Source organism: Rhopalosiphum maidis, chromosome 2 (genome assembly GCF_003676215.2).
Source record: "Rhopalosiphum maidis isolate BTI-1 chromosome 2, ASM367621v3, whole genome shotgun sequence".
NCBI classification, from domain to species: Eukaryota; Metazoa; Arthropoda; class Insecta; order Hemiptera; family Aphididae; genus Rhopalosiphum; species Rhopalosiphum maidis.
Window position 1 is genome coordinate 77,900,537 of NC_040878.1, and position 16,781 is coordinate 77,917,317.

Sequence of the window (16,781 nt, forward strand, 5' to 3'; positions counted from 1 at the left end):
TCACTCACTAATTACCTCCTATAGTAAATGTGGTCTATAAATAATAATAAAAGTATAGTAAGTATTTAATATTATTTATTAATTAATAATTAATATATTGCTGTTAAATTATATAACGTTACAAGCAAACAGTGTTCAAAATTTCAAAAACATATAGGTCACTGAAATAATATCGACGGTGAAAAGTTTAAACGATTTATTAGTTACGTAATTATATTTGTATTCTAAAATATGTACACATATTTCCTTTGTAAATACGATTTTAATATGAGTGACCAACATAATTATAATTTATAGCTACTCCATTGCTATAAATACGTGTTTTATTTTAGTTTAAAAAAATAATAATAAAAGAATTATAAAACAGAATGCGGCATGAAAAAAAACTGTTTTGCCAGTCTGTAAGTAGAGTGGTCATGGGAAAATATGTCCCGTGGTGGGCCATTTTTTAATTAATTCCTCGTATTGTATATTATTGTGTGTATGGAGTACCTACCTATCCGCCTCCGGGGCGAACATATTCTCCAGTTCTTATTCAGGCACATCAATGTCCGTCTCGATTATAAATCTTAAAATAAAATCGAATACCTTATATCATGTTCCTTTTGTGTGTCACTGGTCGCCGTGCAGTATACGATAGTCCCCAGAAATGTATAAGTGTATAATATTTCTGTATGACTTATGCTATGATATTAGTACTTACACTAGTACATGAACATGTAGGCTGACAGTTGGCACAGATAAAAAGAAAACTGACACATATCACACCTTGTGTGTGGGCCTTGCAGAAAACCAACAGTTATTGACATGTTTGGGTGTATTATCCTTTTTAAAGGTAAAGACGTGTACGTGTCATCGATGTTTTCAAGAAATGAACAGGCACCCCGTTGATCTGAGAAGTTGAAATCTACAGAAGGGTTGTTCGGACGGGTTTTGTGTATGTATGTATGTATATTGTATATATATAAGTTATTTGCTTGGTACGTGATTAATGTAGGTATACCGTATACATGTATAAAATAAACCGAGTTTTTGGTTTCCAGAATTCCAAATAAATACACTGGGAGATAAAGGGGAATAGGTAAAAAGAAAACCTTGATAAATGCAATTGAATCGATTCTGTAGCTCAGCATTCATCTTTGTAAATATAATATATACATCTGTATTCACTACTCATACTTCATAGTAGGTACTATAGATATGGTGATGACAGAGTAAGAAAATTTTATATTTATGACATTTTATGTATATATAAGCAAAATGATTCACCAAGTATACTCAACCACATTTTTTTGTAATTTTTAAATAATTATACTTTTACAAGGACTATATTTTTAAATACATATATAGATATATTTTTTAAGCAATTTGAGAAACTTTTTGTAGCAAACTTCTTTTCAAATCAAAACCATAATTTTTTATTGAAAATTGTTGATATTTCAAACACTTTTTAACAAAAATATTTAATTGTACTTAATTGACAACAATCAATTTTACTGTTAATATTTGTCTATACTTTAAACAATTTTATGGCTGTCATGGACTTCTGGATCCCCTACATTCAGCAGCTTACCTATCTAAGCAGATATTGAATAATAATTAGTAAATAAATATTATATTTATTGTTTTTTTTTATGTTTGAAGAACATGAACAGATGAAAATATGAAATTGAATATATAGTATTAAGTCTATTTTAATAGTAAAAATAATACTGTTTAGTCTTGAACAAACTCGCTTTAGCGTAATTTCAAATTAAAATTAATACATTTTTAAAACATGAAATACTTTTAAATTATATCTGTATATATTAATGTAAGAATGTGATATATATACTATACACAACAATCGGATAAGATGTAATTACTTATAAATAATAAAGAATAATGATTATGAAAAATATAATCAAATATTAATTAAAATAGAATAAAAAAATTAAAGTAACAATTTAAAAAGGATAGAAAAATTTTAAATTAAAATTGACTCTAAAATCACAAAATTGATTATGTATTAACAAAAAAATTTATATTTTACATTGTGGCATAAAAACAATTCAACAAAACTTCATAACATTGGCTTTTATAATACTGCAGTAATATTATAATAAATTGTTAACATTTTTAAATAAAATTGAATTTATTTCTTAACCTTCTATTAAAATGTTTTCCCGTCCCTGATAAAATATTTATTAAAGTATTTCAATACAAGTACCTAATTTTTCAGTACCTAGATATGTTACAACTAAAACCCATTTATAATTAAAAAAATTCTATATAATCATAATTCCAATAACAACAAATCGTACAACTATTCATTATAAATTCTCATATATCTTAAGAAGTGGTAGGACACTCTATACCGCTATTACAACTCCTCTATATAGCGTGTTAAGCGTTTTTTTATTTTCCTATACTAAATGCATATAAACAAGAAAATAATTAAAACAGTGATAACGTTTTTACGACGTAAACTCCAAAAAATCGATACACAATACTCGACCCATCATTATAGCGGCAATTTAGTATAACAATAACAATAAAATAATGCCTATATATTTCATATGTTGAGTTTGAATGTCGTCTACAATTTTAACTAAAAATTATTACATACAATTGGCCTTCCATATTTCAAACGTTTTTCCTAGAGCCGAGTTCCCTTATTGTTATCATGTCTGAAGTTAATGAACCTTTTGACCTTCTTCATTGTTTCATAATAACAATTATTATCGTGGGAGATGATTTTTTTAAAAATATTGAACGTTTTAATTGAAATAATAAAAATGTATACTCTATACTACTTACTAGGTAACATATTAAGTTTTTCATACCTCACAATAAAAATTAGCCAAATGTGTAACTGTTTTAAATCAACTCTTAAAATATTTCATTATTTCCCACGTTTAGGTATATAAATAGGTAATACTAATTAAATTAGATACCTACGTTTCAATTGGTTTACGATTTTATAAATATTGTGTATTTATATTTTAAATTTGAAAATCGACGATATACCCTTTTATTTTATTTTGTGATAATTTTTATTTCATAAACTAAATGTTTTATGAGTATCTGTATAAATTTAAATTATAAACTTATTTAAATTATATTATATATTATATTATACGTAATGAATTATAATCATTAATTATTATAAATTATTACATAATAATATTATGTCCTTTATTTCCTGGTTCTATCTGTTTTTATAATCAAATGATAATACAATCATTTTATAATCAACTCGATTTTCATAGTTACTATAATATATATTATGTAGAGCATTACAAGGATTAAAGAATAAACTAATCAAAACTTAAAAGCATATGCAATTAAGTACGTAAATTGAAGTCTGCATAAGAATGGCCTAACCATAACAAATGATTATATATACACATCAATAATGTAGAAAATTACTAGGTACAAAATTATCATTTTAAACTTTACGTTTCGGATTATTGACTGTATTTTTGGTAATAGATTCCCGAAAGGAAAACACACAAACCATTTCGGGCAGGTTAATTAATCATAATTACTATCATTAAACATACAATAAGCAGGCAGCAGTATTGTTTTATTATATAGAGGCCATCTCGGACTACACATATCATAACGGTATACCGGATAATTAGTGAAGTATCTAGTCTCCATAATACATTTGAAGACTTGAGTTTGAGATACCAAATTTTAATTAGTCTAGAGTTCATCGAGCTCTTTGAATTTTATTATTTCATTTTTATACTCCACATTTCAAATAATTATTAATTTTTTTAAATAATAAAAAAAATATATAAAAATTTAAAAAGACAATTGAATTACTGCAATAATTGTATATAATATTTAATATAGTTGAATATTATTATTCTAGTATTGTGTACCATTTTAAATAGCTATCAAAACTTAAAGTATTTTATTGTGGAGAGGAAACATCATTTTTTTAGATATCGGTTCCGCTTTTTTATTTTTAAGGGGTTGTAAAAAATATGGTGTTTTATAAAAAGGAGCGTGTAAATCATATTATTAAACTGACATGATATATGCACGTTCTATAAAAAGAACGTCCCTGATGGCCGTGCTGAAATTTATTTCGTCATAATTAATAACCGAAAGGGTTTTTTTAAAGTTATGACGTCTGTTACCCCTTCTGTTGGATTTAGATAACCGTGAACAGGAAAACACATGGCCAGGAAACTAAAGGGCATGTTCTAATATCTTTCACGTTGGTCCGACCACGTACCATCATATTTATTACTATTGAACATTATATGAAATGAGAAATAGGCTTATTTTTAATTGTAAAACATACCTACATCAATTAATTATAATTATATTAATTTAAGAAGTTCTAGATGAAAAAATGAATTTTTACAGTACAATTCTATTTTTATTTTATTTTTATTTTTTTCAATAAAAATTTACTTTTTTTATGTTTGTAAAAAGATAATATGTAACATTTTATTAAATTTCTTTAAAAAAAACTATTTTTATTTTTTTGGAATTATTACTAAAATAAATTATTAAATAGCGTTTACCTAATACTATTTATAATCATTAGATTTGATTTTAATACAATTTATTTAAAAAAAAAAAATAATTACACTTAGGTATATAATACAGTTCTAGTACAATAATAATTAAGATGAACTGATTACGTACACTAATTATATATACCTACATATCATTAATTAAACTAAACAATAAAAATATTATCATCTACCACATTGAGATGTTTTCGTACACCAAGCTATATACACATTATACGACACTGCGTACACACCATCTTTTTTCATTTGAAATGTAATGTTATTTTAAATCGAATATTTAAGAATTAAAACTAGATGTTTGTATACTCTATTTTAAACGTATAAGAATAAAAATATTGTCATAAAAATCATTTTTCCAAATAAATCATCTTGTTAAAATTATATGAAATAAATGCATATAATGGGAATTATGTGAAAATGAATAAATTGTTATGACATCAGATTTTCTCAGTAATAGTTACGGTAAAAATAACCAATTTCAATCTTAAATGTTTTTTTTTTGCTATACAATTAAACTTGAATAATAAATTAAGTTATTCACAATTTTTTCTTAAAATGATTAGTGTAATGAAAAATAATAATATATTTTTCAAAAAAAAAAAATGTAAATTAAACATTAAAATTAATTTGTTCTAAATAAAACAACTATTTCAATGTATTGCTAATAATCAAATCGTAACAATTATGTCATCATTATTGTCTATTAATAATGTTTGCAATATGCATTTTTTTCTATAACTTGGCAATAGTAATATCTAATTAAATATTTAACATTGATAAAATGAAGGCAATATCTATCATAGGTATGTATCGTGTTCAAATTGATAACAAAACAACACTTAACAGCGTTCGATGCTATATTCAAAGTAGGTACAAGTGTATATTTTCCTTAGGCTTGATGTGTAATTAAATCGGAAGCAATTAAAAAATTAACTACGCAATACCCAAGCGTTATTGGTTTTCTAACACATCGCGCGCACATTCATCAGCGTTCATAAGATCTCATTGACCGCCTGGGTCGTCGCCACAGCAGCCGCTGGCGATACCTCTTTAAATTTTTATTATTGCATCGGGATATTAATGTACATACATATATAATATTTATACGTACATAAGATACAACTGACTATAACATTTTTAGATGTCATCGTTTTGCGCGTCACAGTGCTCAATTTGTTTTCAAATTAGATTCATAGCACCTATATATACGACATTAATATCGTCCTTATCATTTCAAAGTGGTGCCGTGACAGGGGTGCGGAGGTACTTTGTAGTGATGAATGATATTGTGTTGATGTATATAAGTTACAATATATTATATTATTAATACATCATACGTATATACATCGTATATTATATTATAATATAATATAATAATAACGCGTCTAAAGAGCCTCTTGTTTAGAGCCACCGCCTCCGTCGAGTGATCTGAAATAGAATTATTAAAAAAAAAGTGCGCGCGGCGGCGGCGTCGGCGGTCGCTTACAAAAGGGTTTTTTTTCAGAGTGAGTGGCCGGGGATATGCTATTGTGTGTTTGCGTATGTGAGCGTGTATCAGTGTATGTATAAAATGTGCATGTGTGTACGCACGTTGTCGTCGAGCCCGCGGGGGCGACACAGGAAACGGATTTGACAAAAGGAGCGCGGTGCCGTCGTTTCGGTTGCCATGATTCAGGTGGTCCGGGCGCCCTCTCACGCGCCACTCGTCCGTCCTCGGTCTCTCCTGCATGCGCACACACACATACACCGGCACACCGCTCGCGACCATAATAATATTACCCACATGCTCTTTCTCTGTTTCACTCATGCGTCAATCGTGTTGTTCTGTCTCCTTCTAGCCGCATGCACTTGCAAGGATTTGGGGGCAACCCGATACGGGAAGACTGGAGGTTTCCGATGCTTCCGCCCCGCAAAAAAAAAAAAATAAAACAGAGAAGAAAAAAAATCGTATAATGAAAAAACACACGATCGCACTCGCACACAGAATCATCGCTTCCGGTACCTACCATATTATACACACTCCCTCTTTCGTCGACGCTTACGATGCGTTTAAAACATGCATATTATTATATTAGATGAAGGGAAAAACAACCACACATTACGCACATAATATGTATGTGTGCTCGCGCGTGTGTGTATTAGCATTTAATATTATTTTCTAAGGACCTCTTCTCCAAGAATTTAAACCTCTTAATCTACGACTAAGTGGTCGTGATGCAAAAAACTGGGGAACTTTTTCTCGTGGATTTTAATTGGTCTATGAGCTATAAAATATTATTCATCGTAGCTATGGGATCACGATGCGAAATAATGAAAAATATGTAATCGAGTATCGGCTACAACAGTCGTGTACAAGTATTTATATATATATGCTATGTACAAACTTTATTAAATGTAATGATCGAAAAAAAGAAGGTCTAGATCACGAACTGCTATCGTTGAGGGTAGTGGTCTAATAAGTGCTCAATTCAATCGTAACGCAATAATAATGATGGACCATAGAAACCGATTTCCATTTAATATTGATTAAGAAATCAACAAGCTTTTTATAGAAATATAAGTATATTATACTCATTTTGATATCTCGATTTTAAAATCAAAAGTCGTCTACAACGTTTACGAAAAATTTATTTCTTGAAATATGGTTTATTATACTTCAGAAGAATTATATATACGGTAAAATTATAGTTGTATATTGTGTAATTAATTTATACAGTTATTTAATGTATAAAATGTAAAGCGATTCACTATACTGCCTAAATTATGTATGTTGATACCTTGGGAATTTTTAAATTATAATTATATATTAGTTGACTGAATATAATTTTTAAGTCAAGTATTTAAGTGTTATATTTGAAGACATGTAATATACTGCACAAGCCTGAACTGATTAGCATAGGTATAAATTAAGCTAGTCTATTAGTCTATAATATAGAGTATAGACTAAAGTAACTATTAAGATTAACTAATTAATAATTAATGACTTATATATGAATTTTATCATAAAAATCAGGTGTTAAAAACATATTTGTATTAATACACGAGTATATCATATACTTTGAATGAATAATAAACACTATTATTAGACAATTTGTGTTTATGAATAGCAATGTATTAACAAATAACATAATACCTACATTGTACCTTTAAAAATAACTAAATCGTAATAATAAATAATTTGTGTTTAATTAAAAAAATTTTGACCAAAATGATGAATTTATAACTTATTGGTACTAACTACTAACAAGCTTATGTTAATGGATATAATATTTTACACTCATGTATACAAATTGCAATTGCACGAAGTAGAGGCGCGACTACAGAAAAAAATAATACAATAAAATATTAATAACTATATTATAACTATACTAATACATATAATACTAATATAGCCTAATAAATAATAAATATTTTTAGTCCAAATTTATCTATACATATAGATTTTTATTAAAAATAATATTACCTTTTAAATAATTTCGTATGAGTTATTAATGAATAGCGAGGAATATTAAGTTTAAAAAAAAAACTTTAAGTACAATTACCTTTAAGTATTAATATAATATTATATTCATAATTTTATTTAGATATAATAAAAATTTATATTGTACTTTATTTAAGTATTTAATCATACTGTATGCATTTATTTTATAATAATTTATAAATATAGACCATAATATAATAAAAAAATTATATTCTTTTTTTTAAATTAACATATTTGTTTATATTAAATCCGATTTACTTTTTTCACAGATAACTTGATCTAATTCAGTTTATAGAAAACTAAACTAGGTTTTATTTTGATATTGCAATTATTTAATAAATTATGTATGAATAAATATATAAATTCCAATATTATTTAACTTAACCTAAATTATTGTATTCTTTATCACCAATCTTATTCTTTCTTAAAATAATTTCTATTCCTGTCTTGTATAGTTATCTAACCATTCTTATAAAATATGTTAAGAATAAAATAATATAATTTCTGTATTGTTGTGCTATAGTTATCTTATTATTAAAGGCTATATTAAAAGAATACATTTGTATAATTTTAATATAAAGATTAATTATTGATAACACCTTATAAGGACAATACAGTAAATAGAAAAAGGTAGCTGTCTGATAAAGTGATGATTGCAAGATTGGCTTATTATTATTTTTATCTACACCTATACATTATAGAACCTAAAGCCTAGGCCGTCAAAGCTACGTCATCTGTTGTATCGAGTCCAAATAATCGAGGTAGGACATTTCTAAGCCCAATTTTCGAAATTACCTGATAGACTATGGACCATGGTTAGTAAATAATTCCATGGTTACAACAGTCATAATACCTATTCATTAATCGTAGTATAAACAAAACGTGGGTATGTTTTTATATAGTCTTTGCGCAGATACTGCGGTTACAGACTACATTTTGGTGACAAGCCTCATTTTTCACGCCCACCTGGATGCGGCGCTTTTGTCTTTCGTCCCGCTAAATTCACATTTCTCATGACATCCATCCCAATTATATCGCTTCTACCGTTGAGAATTATATTTGTATGTAATACCGTTGTATAGATCTATTATACGAGGTGCATTATATTATGTATATAATTTTATGTAAAAGATAGATTTATAAAGCATATGAAATAACGATAATACTATGTATACAAATATAATTTTTAGTATATCTCATATTATATTATATTATTTACTTAACACTTAACATCGTTATTTCATTCGGTTTTTTTACCATTGTTTTACTTATTAGTTATTAATACAATTTTACATTTTAGGTACTTCGTACTCACACATATTATTTGGAAATACTATAATATACGAGTACACTCCTGAATAACGGCCGTAAAATTTGGTGTACGAATAGATAGATGTCTATTTCTACGATGGACCTGCAGTGAGTAATAATATTTATATTATTCTTAGTTCTTATCTGGTATACCTCGCTCACCTCAGTGTGCGAATAACGCCCACTTCGTCAGCCCGGAAATGACGAGGATTGAGGCTCGCAAAAAATATAAGAAAAAAATGTACCTTTGTAAAAGACTTCTTTCGTCGGGAGTTTTGTAGCTTTTCACAGTTCTATGATACATACCTATATATATGTACATGTATTATATTAATTTCTTAATGTATACGGGTATAACACATATTGACACTCGCGGACCGTGGACTTGTCGAAAACGAGTCGATCGAGATCGAAAATAAGAAGATGCGACAAATTCGTAAAAATCAATCAGCGATGACGGTTTTCTGAATATTAACCGATGGACAATATCATAGTTATCCGCTCGTTACTATTGTACATTTGTACGAATAGCGGTCCATTCAATTCGAGTTCATATACCGTGGTTCATATTGGTCACGACACTTCCGAGCAAATAATTACTAATCACAGTGTATAATATATATAATAATATAGACACCTATACCACATAGATACTAAATATTAAGATTTTTGTTATTTTATTTACGACCTACATATTTTTTCATGAGCTAGACTACAATATATTTATTGATCCGTCTCTTAGGTCTTAGTATAATAGTCATTTCCAGTTATATTCTAATGTCCTCCGTCACGGCGATACATAGTTTAGTTTTAACGATTTTCGATTAAACCATTAGTGATTAGTGTGTATAGTTAATTATTAAAAATTTAAATTATTCAATTATAAAATTATCCTTCTATAAATTTAGCAATAAATCATGTCACTTACAACTAGCTATAGTATACGCTTCAAAGAAAATATTAATATTAATGTTCTTATCTTCTTTAAATAATTTAGTAAAAGATCTATATCTATCTGTAGTAATTATTAAGCTATGTAGAACACTTGAAATTAATATAAATAAATTCCATAGTGTAAACGTATTTAATTATAAATTAATAAACGTCGATTTTACTCATATATTATGTTTATAATTAGATGTAAATCTTATTAAAAAGATTCAAATCTTTTTATTATTTTTATTATATATATATTATATTTGTATTCTGTTTAGCCGTTTTGCCTTTCGACGGACACTTCCGTAAAGCTTTTGCAGTGAGCAATTGTGTTAATTTTTTTTTTAATAATATTATAAAATATAAGATATACCTAACTGCCATATTTCCATACAAATCGATTCCCATCCAACACACAATTAATAAATTATACCGTTGTTTGCTATAATAATGTACAATGATCGCTATATAGCAAATCCAGTATGACTTCTCAGGTAGATTATTATAAGTCATTCATATAATCAATTTATTTTTATCCAATAATTTATAAATAATATATATATGTAAAATGTTTATCATAATATTGTAAGTTATAAATAATTAAAGATATTGTATGACATATGATTTTATTGATATTATCATTTTAAAGTGAGTTATGAACATTTTAAAGCTGTAATATTTCACATAGCTGCAATTCACTTTAAAATAATAATATCATTAAAAGCATATGTCATTGTCTAGATAATATTCTTACCTTTAAATTTGATAAAAAGTAAATTTACTTTAATATTAAAGCTAACATCATAAATGTATTCTGCCGAACGAAATTTTGTTATGATATACGTTAGTAAGACAGAGACAACACAGGCGGGTATGGCGTCCTCTTGATACTTATTTTATATGTACTTATGCATATAAGTCTTAATTTATGTACCATGTATACTGATAAATTATTTTTGTAATTTGTAAAATCACATTCATAAATAGATTATAAATGTACGAGTTACAAAAAATTTTTTATCAACATACTTATTTTTAGTTAAGCTATCAATTTTAACTTTAAATATGATACCTATGCAAGGATATTTTGAGTCTTTTATAATTACATTCTTTAGTGGTGTAAGTTTACCGACAAGTACTTTTTTAATATAGGGTACTTTAAGTCATCAACCCCTTCTCTTCATAAAGATATATTTTTCACGCTTGTCAAGATCCTTCATATATATCCTGTTCAATTTTAACTATTAACGTTCTTGTAAGCTCTATTTCTATAGCACTATACTTCTATGTAACCCTATTGGCTATTTATAACAGTTGAATTCCTTGGTACATCACATTGTTTTCGTTTTGATTTTCATTACTAAATATTTCCGTAATCATATGTTTAATATACTATAATATTAATCAATAATTTTCTATGTAAATGTTGTTGGAAAGCCTTAATACAAACTATAAATGCTGATGGAATTGATAATTTGTAGAAACATAAAATAACATGTATTATATTAAATTAATTAATGAAACTGTAAGTTTTATTAAGATCAAAAAAGTGACTATTAATCATAAAATAAGATACATATCTAAAAAGTTATTTTGAAATTCAAATAAAATATTATTGAAAAATATTATATATTTATAAATAAAATATTAGTGATCTATTGTTTTCGGATATTTTTCACTTTTTTTGGAATAATATTAGCAATTTTCTTCAATAACTTTTGCTAAAGAATACTTTCTGTGTTTAACTATTTAACCTGTAATTCTAATAGGTAATTTATATAGACTAGTAGACTACATTCTACGAAACACTTTTGTACCTCTAATACATAGTATTGTATTCCTATCCAAAAATTAGGCAATCGGGACATTATAAATAAAAAAGTAAATAAAATACGCCTTGGTAATATTTAAATAAACATTATTTTTATTTATTACTAAACTTGATAATAATTATTAATTTCTTACCAAAAAAAATGACATTTGTGCATAATATTATTAGCCTTATTTATGAATTATGACTATCAAATAAGATAAGGTTATCTCTAATAAAAAAAATATAGCTTTAAAGGTTATATTTACATATACTGTTTATTTTATAAATTGCATTAGTATACAATATACATACAAATAATCAATAATAAATATATGAATAATACGTCATACTAGAGCATCTGTAAAGTGTTTATTTAATATGTATATAATAATAAATTAATACAAAATGTTAGCTAATTAAAAATGTAATATGTGTATTACCTTTTATTTGCAATTAATTTTAATCGTGTAAAATCTTGACGCATTGTATGTTTGTAAGTAGTATTATATATTTAGGTTAAGGCGGTTTATCAGTTTCCTACTATTATAATAGTACCTATTATAAATTATAATTTATATTCTAAATCTAAAATACTCGTTTTAATGTTGAGTTTGTTTAAAATTCACAAAAGAAAATTGATAAACATGGATTATGACCATTTAATAGCATTGCACATCACATATGTATAGTGTATGTCTATTGTTTATAGACTACAAGTGAAAAGTAGTGTAAGTTAAATAAGCCTTAAACCAACAAAGTATATAAACTAGGCGGTAAAGATATTACACATTTATACGTATACACAATACATACATTCATATATATATACATAATTAAAAATATGACTATCTACTTATTAATATTACGAGTGATAATGTTTAATATAGGTGCTAAACAAAAATATATTCGTAACATTTATTTTTTTCTTACCTACTATATAAAAACAAATAAATTATTTAACTTTAGGTTTAAAGGAGGAATGTTAATAATGTAATTATTTAGATAATTCTTGACTAAAATTTAAACTTATAGTTCAAAACTACTTCCAATTATGATCTATATCTGTAACTTGCAAGATATCTATCATATAGATATACTAACATATATATGTAGTATATTTTATTATTATAATAAATATAAATGTAAAACCATTTGAACTGTTAGTTCATAAATGGCATCTATAATAGTTGTTATTTTTATATATATAATTGCACCTATTACATGTATTAATTTTTAATATGATTATCCCAAGTCTTAACAGTTTTTACTCCAAATATTTAGAACAATTTACAATCTCAAAACAGAACCATTTTTGTTTAGCTAACGTTCATAAAACTATTTACTTTTCGTAACGAGTTTATTTGATATGTTTTTAAATATATTTTTTTGATTGTCTACTTTAGAATTTTATTACACCGCAATTATACACTTATATTGACTAAGTGAATAAGATAATTTTAAGTGGAGATAATTGATTATATTAAATAGATTCTTATAGTTGTTACTTTTTATATGAATTACATTCTAGCAAAATCATAATAGGTATTATACAAAAATCAAAGATATTTAACAAACGTAAAATATTATAATTCGTTATTTTAATATTCGTTAATGAATTTGATAGTTATGGGTATGATTCAATAAACAAATTAGAGACAGTCAGTTAAGGTTTGAATCACTAACAAACAACTACAGTGAACATAATAAATGGAAATTACATAAATATTAAAACTAAATATGGCTTCGGAAATTTTACTAAAATAAATTTGTAATACTTATCTGAACTGGCTAAACTACTCTATAAAAAATTATAATTGAATACCTTTTAGATTTTTTATTTTTTATTTTTAATTAAATATAATAACTTACTTTTAAATTACAATTATGTGGTAAATATAACCAACATTATGTTTTTGTAAATATTTAAGAAATTAGACTACGCTCTCTTAATTTTATAAATAAATTTGAAATTAAATTTTTTAAGTTATTATCTATTTTCTTGATAAGTAAATAATTTATTGAGCACGAGTATGAAAACTAATTATTGTATTGTATGCACGTGATTCTGTAACGATAAAGCATAATTATAATACATTATAAAAATTTACTTTATAAGTTATACCGATGCATAAAGAATATTGACTATATATATTAATAGTTCTTAATCAAATTAAAAGGGGTGTATTTATCCGATTTATGTTTTGCACAGGAAAGAATATAATAGTGAATAAATAATGAATTTAGCATTAAACGAGAATCAAATTAAGGTTATATAATAACCGACATTAAAATAAAGAAATGATTGATTTTATATGAAATCATGTAATAATTTTAATTTGGAATGTACTGTTTATTGGGTTAAAAATACAATAGCATAATTATCTGACTTTCGGTAAAAAAGAACCATGAAGTATAAAATGTTTTGAATTGAGAACCACTGGTGTAGTTTATGGTATGCATCCATCATTATAGATATGAAAATAATTATATAATTGTTTATCGCTATGTACTAATTTATAAATTGTAATTATTAACATTATTGCCAGCAAAATGTTGGTTTAAGATTCAGTGAAATGTTTATACTCAATAGGTACGTACTGAATAGTTGAACGTATTAGAATAATGTAATTAGCAAATACTAATTAATGTATAACTGTACATAGCTGTGTACTAAAAATTTTAACTTAATAATTGTATAATAGTATTTGAAATGTAAAATAATAATATATACATCGTCTCAATTTATTAATCAAATAACATTTTAAATGTTTTCAAAAGTCCTGGTACCTAATAATTTAAAATTAATTAGTTCATTATTGTAGATAAAATGTCCATATACTACCTATTACACTCATTTTTTAAAAAATTATTATATCTCAAACCCTTGATTACTACATTAATTTACTTATTCATTATAATTACTATCAGTTTCAGTATTTCGTATTGAAATTTTACATTATTAACTTTAAACGTATACAATTATTTTATGATATAAACGATCTCCGAGGCGATGTCACAAGGCATAGTTAAAATAGATTTATTTTATTTCAACTATACAGTAGAATAAGACGTATTCTTTATTAAGATACAAAAACAAATCATTTGTTTAAATAGTGAACTAACTCGGAAATTTTAATATACCCTATAAATAGGTATCCACTTTATTATTTTTGTAAAAAATGTTTGAAGCTGTAATTTTTGTAATTTTGTGTATTTGATATTTCTTAGGTAGAATTGTGATTTGCTAAACTTTTAATAATTTACTTTATTTGCTTAATATGATGTTTATTATTATAGTTACTATAATAATAGTTATAATTAGTAAGTTGTTCTCTGGCAATGGTTGTCACAGATAAATGAATAATATGGCGTGGTTACTATGTATTAAAAGTTAAACTATAACGCCATCTATTGGAATATATATTATATTGAATTAATACAGTTTTTAATTAAAAATATACAACGTAGGATATTTTTTTCATGTGATATTTCGCCTTCGTATTTATTATTATCCGTCATTTGTTAACAAAAAACAAAAATGATAATTGAAGTAAAAAGTACCTACTCTAGTCGAGTGAAATTATCTATATTCGCATTTATTTAGATTTTAGATACAATCTATAAAATGAGCTCTAAAATTAATTTAGAGTGATTCTTAATTTGTTAATAAACTTATTTTTAGTTTTATTGAGTTATAATTTAAACTATTTTTTAAGGTATTAATAAAATTTAATAGACTTACATATTAAAATTTAAAATTATTCTAATTTTCATTTAATATAATCTTAATTCTAAATTTTACAGTATAATATATCACTGACTCTATAAAGTAACCTTATTTTCTATGAAAGTAAAATACTTAATTTTTAAAAACAAAATGCTTTATTTTCCTTCCTTCATTTTTATTGTAAGTTATTAGTTTATTACTACATGGAGTTCGTGTTATCGTGTTATTATCCAAATTATTTAAGTATTAACTTAGCATTTGTGAAATGGATTAAAACATGAATATAATTATAAACCATTTTTATTCTATAGGTACCTAATCTATTGTTGTATAGGTACTCGATACTTGTGTCGAATGTTTGAGTGCTTTTAAAAATTCAACTTGAAAGTATTATACAAAGATTACGAGAATAAAAGACCATTACATCTAAAAATGTATTTACATTATACATAATGATCATGGTTATAAACTTTTTATGAAAAAAAAAATTTTACATTTACTTTTAATTTAAATTATCATCAAAAAATTGTTGAGCTGTTATGTTTTTCTTCGATAAGAAATATATAAATTAAAAAAATACATTGTTATTTCTTATGTAATATAATTATTTTTCTATTATCTATAAATTATACTCGATGTACTCCTATGTATTTTTAATTTCCTTTAAAAATTAATAATAATGCTAATCGCTTTAATAATTTATCATTCATTTTATAATAGATATATCCATTTATAAAATATTATATTTAATTCATAAGTCATTATAAATACTCTCTGAATATAATATTTTACTTTTATAGTTCATAAATGGATATATTGTATACAAATAATATGTTATAAAAGTTAATAGGATTTCAGTTTAAAATTAATTACCTAGTTTTATTTTTTTTTTTAATAATAGATAACTATCTCAAACATATTGATGATATTTGACTTAAATATTGACTTTAGAAGAAGTATTAGATAATATGACTT